This window comes from Myotis brandtii, unplaced genomic scaffold (genome assembly GCF_000412655.1).
Source record: "Myotis brandtii unplaced genomic scaffold, ASM41265v1 scaffold702, whole genome shotgun sequence".
NCBI classification, from domain to species: Eukaryota; Metazoa; Chordata; class Mammalia; order Chiroptera; family Vespertilionidae; genus Myotis; species Myotis brandtii.
The window spans coordinates 3106590-3114002 of NW_005370755.1; the positions used below are offsets into that span (position 1 = coordinate 3106590).

The window sequence follows — 7413 nt, forward strand, 5'->3', positions numbered from 1 at the left end:
CAAGAAAAGCTGACCCAATATTTAACCCTTTGAGTGCCAACCAATAGGAACTATGCTAAAATTTCCAAGGCATTTTTGCTGATTTTACAGCAGTTTAGGAAAAAAATTATGAATCGCAAGTAAATGAAGTTACATATTCAAAAACTTAAGGAAACCTTTACTACATTTGTTTTCATCTTTGACATATATTGTTTGCTGATTGTATTATAAAATACTAGGAAAAAAATTTGAACAAAACTTATAATGTTAAAATAGAGGGACACCCTTCTCCAATATCTTCCACAAAATCGTCATCTTCACAGCAAGAATTGACATATTTAGCAATATTATCATCACTAATAAAAGCAGACTTAGAACTGGACGCCATTTCAAAGCTTTAGGGCTACAAAATCTGAGTAAATTTTATAAAATCGTAGTACCTGTAAAAAATTAGGCAGATAAATGCCAGTGGTCAATTTTAGAACTACAAACATTCGGCATCATAAGTAATCTGCACTTAGGTGCCATTTGTCACTACTAGCATCTAATAGTGACACTGCAGGAGGAGCGCGATAGCGCTCCCAGCACTTTTGGTGAAAGATAGGAGGAGAGCGATCGTGCTTCCCGGCACTCTAGGGGTTAAAACACCATCCAAAGCTAGACTATAAAAGAAGGTGCTCAGTAACCAAGTAATCAAAAGAACTACCTTTATTTTAAGTTATTCTTCGGATAAATATTTTATAATATTTATGTGACCCAATCCTATTCTAATTGGATTACTAAAATAGCAATATATCATTGATAATATAAAAATGGAATATAATTGAATGCTTTAATTATAAAAATTGCCCCTGTGAAAGGCATCCTTCTTGCTCCAGGGTGGGGGGTGCCTAAGACAGACACTCTTATTGCTAGAGTTAAAGAATCCAGGACCAAAGAGTTTATATAAACAAACCATGCTACCCTTTTTCTAATTAACTTATACCCAAGCCCAAACTTTGTTTAGATTCCTCACTAATGAGCAACCTGAACCTAAATGCCTCTGTCCTGTCGTTTCTTCACAGATTCATTGTTTCTCTAAAAAATATAAAAAGCTGTGTGGTTCATCATTTCAAAGAGCGTCATCTATGATTTCCAATGTGTGCATATTAAATTGATTTTTCTTCTGTTAATCTGGCCTTGGGTCAATTCTATTATTAGTCCAGCCATAAGAACTCAAGAAGGGGCGGAAGAAATTTCCCCTTCCCCAAAAAAAGCCAAAAGAAGAAAATTAAATCTAGAATTATCGTTCCTAGAGATAATCACTGTTTACAAGTATAGATCAGGGTCAGCACACTACAGTCCCGGAACGAAATTCAGCTGTGCCCACTCATTAAATGTTGTAGACGGCTGTCTTTGCACTATAGCAACTGAGCTGTGTAGTCACAACAGAAATCAAGTGGCCCCCAAAACCTAAAATATTAACTATCTGGCTCTTTACAGAAAAAGGTTGCTGACCTCCAGTTTTTTCTCGATATAGAGTTACAATCTGAAATCAAAGAGGGTGATAGCTTACATTTTCCTAATAACCTGCTTTCTTCTCCCACTTCCATTATATAGTGGATGCCCTTCCATGTCACTGAAATGATATATTGCATTATTTTTGACAGTTGTATAGCATCCATTGTCATGATATAACAAAATTTGTTTAGGTTGTTTCCTATTATGTTTTAGGTAATAAATATCCTTCAATCTAACTCTCTCCTCTTACCTCTAATTGTTTCCTTATAGTAATTTTATTTTATTTTACTTTTATTGATTTCAGGGAGAGGGAGGGAGAGATAGAAACAATGAGAGAGAAACATTGATCAGCTGCCCACCACATGCCCCCATTGGGGATCAAGCCCGCAACCCAGGCAAGTGCCCATGACCTCCTGGTTCATATATTGATGCTCAACCACTAGCCACACCAGCAGGGTCCTTAGAGTAATTTTATAATTGTAGAATTGTTGGATCAAAACTAAACATTCTAAAGTTTTAAGATTTGATAAGTTTTTCAAATTTGCCCTATGAAGAGGTTTTCTCTATGTATCTCACAACCTTGCTCTGAATTTTAAATGTTAGAGGGATGCATATTTTCCAGGTAAAAATTCTCCAAAGGTTCTTCCATAATTTTAGGAATAAATACGCTTTAATATATGTCTTTATAAAGTACCCTTGTGAGAGAAAAGCAGATAAGATTGATATTCTTCTCTTAGACATCAAATTTTAGTCATAGATGTACATTTTTAAAGTATATGAGAGAAAGCTGTAATACTGGCTATGTCAGAAAGCAGCTACAGTGAGTAATTTTTCTAATCCTCAGCTTTTGCACTTATTACATAGGATAATAAAATAGATTATCTGAGATTATTATAATATTGAAATAATCAAATAACATGCATAAGAAGGAGGTATAAAATTCTATAAAATGCAGAGTTATTATTTCAGAAGTAAGACCTGATTGTTTAAATTATTTCAACAAGTTTTTTATTACATTTTATTTTTAGGTAGCAAAATTTAATTGATACTAAGATTTTTTTAAAAAATAAAGCAAATGTGTAACTGAATGGGATAAATTTCCCTACCTCTGTTTTCCTTCAGAGGAAAATTTCCATGTGCAAGGCTGCAAGGCCACTTGATAATTCTCTGTGGAAAAATGTATGAGAATTACAGGGCCTAGAGGTGGAATTCAAGGGGTAGCCACAGCCTCTTCTACCTACTACCTACCCCTTCTTTCTTCATGAGGACACTAGGCTTGCTTGATTGTTTGGTCACCTCACCACTCAGTCCTTTTCTGTCTCCTTTTTAAAAAAAAAAAAAACAACACATTGATTTCAGAGAGGAAAGGAGAGGGGGAGAGAAAGAGAGAAACATCAATGATGAGAGAGAATCATTGATCAGCTGCCCCCTGCACGCTCCCCACTGGGGATCAAGCCCACAACCCAGGTATGTGCACTGACCAGGAATCAACCCTGTGACCTCCTGGTTTCATGGGTTGATGCTCAACCACTGACCCGGGCATGCTGGGTGGATGAGCTGCTTTTCAACCATCATGTCTTCTAGCTCATCGGCATTAATTTTAGCAAAGCCCCACAGATGTGGGTCTTCTGGTGGCCAGGGAACTTGAACTTGGCTCTGTCTGGGGCCTCCATCACATGCTCCTTGGTCTGCAATTTGGTGCGGATGGACACTATGACTTGGCCAAGGTGGACCCTGGCCACTGTGCCCTGGGGCTTTCCAAAGGCACCCCGCATGCCTGCCTGGAGCCTGTCAGCCCCAGGACAGGCCAACATCTTGTTAATGCGGATGACGAGGAAGAGGTGGAGCGCGCTGGATGTGAAAGCCATCTTCGCCACAGTTTTTCACCACGTGCTGGTTGGCACAAATCCGGGCAGCCTCCAGAGCTTTGGAACAGAGCTGCTCATATTCATTGGACACCGTGTGGCCACAGAGTGGAAACTCATCCACTTTTGCCTTCCTCCGCTCCGGGTCAAGATGCGGATCTTGGCATCAGGGACACTTCGGCGGAAGTGAGACTTTGGGTACAGCCAGGTCTCACAATACCCCTAACACCGGGTAGAGTGGCGGCCGATGGTGACACCAGGATCTTCAGTGGCACGCCCAAGGGAATTTGTTTTGTAGCTATTCTGTCTGCCTCTTGTCAGACATTCATGGGACCAGCTCCCTCACCTCCTTCTCAGGAAGGCCCACCTACTTAAAATTGCAACCCCCACTCCTGACTATTTCTTCATCTTCTGTTTGTCATTTTCTATAGCACTTAGCATCTTCTAACAAATGATACAAGTTACTTATGTTCATTGTTTATTATGTGCTCCACCCCCACCTTACAGAATATACACTGACTGGCCAGATTATTATGACCACCCCATCAGTACAATGAAGTGAATTAGTTATGCAAATAATAATAATAATAATAAAACCTTGAGAGTATTTGCTTAGGAAGTTTGGAAGTTTTCAATTTTCAGTATTTTTAGAAATGTCAATGAAGTACTGATGGGGTGGTCATAATAATCTGGCTACTCAATGTAAGTTCCATTTGGAGAGGGATCTTTGTTTTGTTCAGTAGATTAAATGAATTAATAAATAGCTACCTCCTCAGTAGATACCTATGAGATGTATCAAAATAATTAAAACAAAATTAAAGATTTAGGGAGAAAATGTAGAGTAAAATAATGACATTTTTTAAAGACTCCATGCTATAGATTACTTAAATCTCAAAAAGCAACTTATTATAAACAAGTAAGGAAAGGGATGGATAAATAAGTAAAACAGACTCCTAGCTGACTAGAAATCAGAAAACCTTGGAATACAGTATTCCCAAAGAGTGAATGTATACAAGGGTTGCATAAATTATGACAAAGCAGTTTTAGTAAAGACTTGGTAAAGAGGCAATTTTTGTGTATGTATGTAAACTTCTAAATCATGTTATTTATTTTTTATTAATAAAGATATCAATTAATTGACCAGAAATTGGTGTCTTAAAAGTTCAGCAATGACTAGATAAGTAGCCAGAATCTAGCTGTAGTATACTTCATTTATTTAAGGCCTCCCCTTCGGCCTGCTTCAAGTTTTTTTATGAGACTGGTAACATTGAAATAATTTGAACATGAAAGTGTTAGGACATATTAGAAGCTCGATGTAGAAATCTGTAAACACAGATAAATAAATATGTGAAGATCTTGGAAGCAACTCCTCTAGCATTTGTATTCCTTTACTCCAAGACACCATCTCTGTTTTTAGTTGTGTTAGTGCCCTCTAGTGGTCAGAATGGTATATGCGTTTTATTAAGTCATTCCTGCCTTCAAAAAATACATCACTAAAGACATTCCCAAAAGAAAAAAAAGAATAAGCCTAGCAATAGAATCATCAATTTTTTAATCATACATCACTATTAACTAAAAAGCTTTGAACATTAATGGAATTTCAAAATTTTGAAGAAAGAAGACTTTTCAGGTCAAAGATGGAATTGAGAATGTTGTAAAAGCTATGGGCCCACTTCTCAAAAAAATACATGTGCAGGTATAATTCAGGAGTTTATGTAACACCTGAAACTTGCACCCCAATGTAAAAGCTTGGGGTTTATCTAGCTCTATACATGTTCCAAGTTCCTCAAGACAAAATTCTTATCTTAAATGCTGGGTTTAAGTTTCAGTTGGAGAAAGATATGTACAGTATGACAAAATGAAAAATGAGACTATATAGTTATTATGTATACATAGTAAAAATATAAAAACTATGGAAATGATGAACACTGATTTCATGGTAGTGGTTACTTCTCAGAGCAAGGGGAGATAATTGGATGAGGGGAAAATAGTAAAGATGGCCATAGTTATATCTGTAGGATAACATTTCTTCAGAAATTATTCAAGTGTATAAATGGCATAATATTATTTTTTTTATTTTTTTTCTTCTGCTGTTTAAGACATTTGTGTTCTTTGGGTTGGTGGTCATGACCCTGGTCATTCAAACAAAAAGCAGTTCCTTAAACAGTCAGTGAGTGGTTTCGCCATGGAATTCATGAATTACGTGAGTGGGTCTTCTGGTTGCTTGGAAACTAGGTAAAACCATAATTATTCAAGTGTATAAATGGCATAATGTTATTTTAATAAAGCTAGGTCAGTAAATATTTAGATAATGGATTTCCATAATTTTATTTTCCTATTCTTTTCTATATATTTGATGTACTTCCCAATTTTAAAAAGTTAAATTTAAAAAGTAAAATTATATCTTAGTACTAAATTATCTAATTTCACTGTCATGTAAAAAAGGTTAATTTTTTTAATAAACATGCCAATGGCCCTAGCTGATTTTGCTCAGTGGATAGATAGTCAGCCTTCAGACTGAAGGATCCAAGGTTCAATTCTGGTCAAGGCACATGCCTGGGTTTCGGGCTCAATCCCACCCATAATATTATTTTAATAAAGCTAAGTTAGTAAAAATTTAGATAATGGATTTCCATAATTTAATTTTCCTATTCTTTTCTGTATATTTGATGTACTTCCCAATTTTAAAAAGTAAAATTATTATATCTTAGTAATAAATTATCTAATTTCACTGTCATGTAAAAAAGGTTAATCTTTTTAATAAACATGCCAATGGCCCTAGCTGATTTGGCTCAGTGGATAGAGAGTCAGCCTGCAGACTGAAGGGTCCCAGGTTCAATTCTGGTCAAGGGCACATGCCTGGGTTTTGGGCTCAATCCCCATTAGGAGGCATGCAGGAGGCAGCCAATCAATGATTCTCTCTCATCATTGATGTCTCTACCTCTCTCTCCCTCTCTCTCCCTCTCCCTTCCTCTCTGAAACCAAGAAAAATATATTTAAAAAAAACAACATGCCAATGTAAGTTCAAATTCTGAGAAACATTTAATTCTACATTGCATAAAATCACCTGAGTATATTTTAAAATATAAGCTAAATATTAATATTATAAAGGAAAACATTATTCTTTACACAGAGCCCTTTAAGTAGAATGCCTTTATTTTTATGGTTATAATTTTATTTCTTGATAGAGAAAGAGAAAAAAGGGGAAATTCTTTTGAAATTAATGTTATATTGGAATAAAACTTATTATCGATCCATATTCATTCTACTATAAAATATAATGAGAGTTTAGATAAGGTATGATTCTCTTTGGGGATTTCATATACTAGTATAACAAAGTCAGCATGAAGCCGACAATGCCATCGCCTGAGAGTCTGAACCTAATAGCCGATTAATTGATTCATGCCTGCAGCTGCACTGCCGCATAGCATCCCAGCGCTCTCAGATGCTGCGATCAGATACATCTCATCACAATGCAAACCAGCAAGCCTTATGCCTCCCTTGATTTAAATGGAATGCTGGAGGAATGAGGCGGCACAGGCGACATGGAAGACTGGTAGAGAAGAGCATCAGCGTTGGTGCATCTCCAAATGGATAGAGCAGACAGGCCCTAGACATGCCCGGGAGGTCAATCATGACCATGGCATGAACCACCTGGTGGACAATATACATTGTTGGCCTCTGGGGTCAGATCTAGGCTCCCTGCCCTGCATTCTGAAGGAAAAGCAATGTTAATTTAAGAGGATCTTTGTTGGGCCATGGTGCTGAGGGGGTGGGGGAGAGCTTCTAGTGATAAAGTAAGAAATGGACATAAGAAAAGAAGGAGTTCTTACCATTTGCAACAGCATGGATGGAACTGGAGAGCATTATGCTAAGTGAAATAAGCCAGTCAGAGAAAGATAAACACCACATGATCTCATTCATTTGTGGAATATAGTGAACAACATAGGCTGATGAAAAGGGATAGATCCAGAGACAGAGAAGCAGCAATAAGACTGTCAAACCTCAGAGGGAAAGTAGGGGAGGGTGGGGGTAAGAGGGAGAGATCAACCAAAGGACTTGTATGCAT

The 7413-nt window shown here is 37.0% G+C and overlaps 1 pseudogene; it reads right to left on the reverse strand.

Annotated features, from left to right (window-relative positions):
• Positions 1-1351: 1351 nt before the first annotated feature.
• Positions 1352-7413, reverse strand: part of LOC102247435 — a 19552-nt pseudogene continuing 13490 nt past the window's right edge.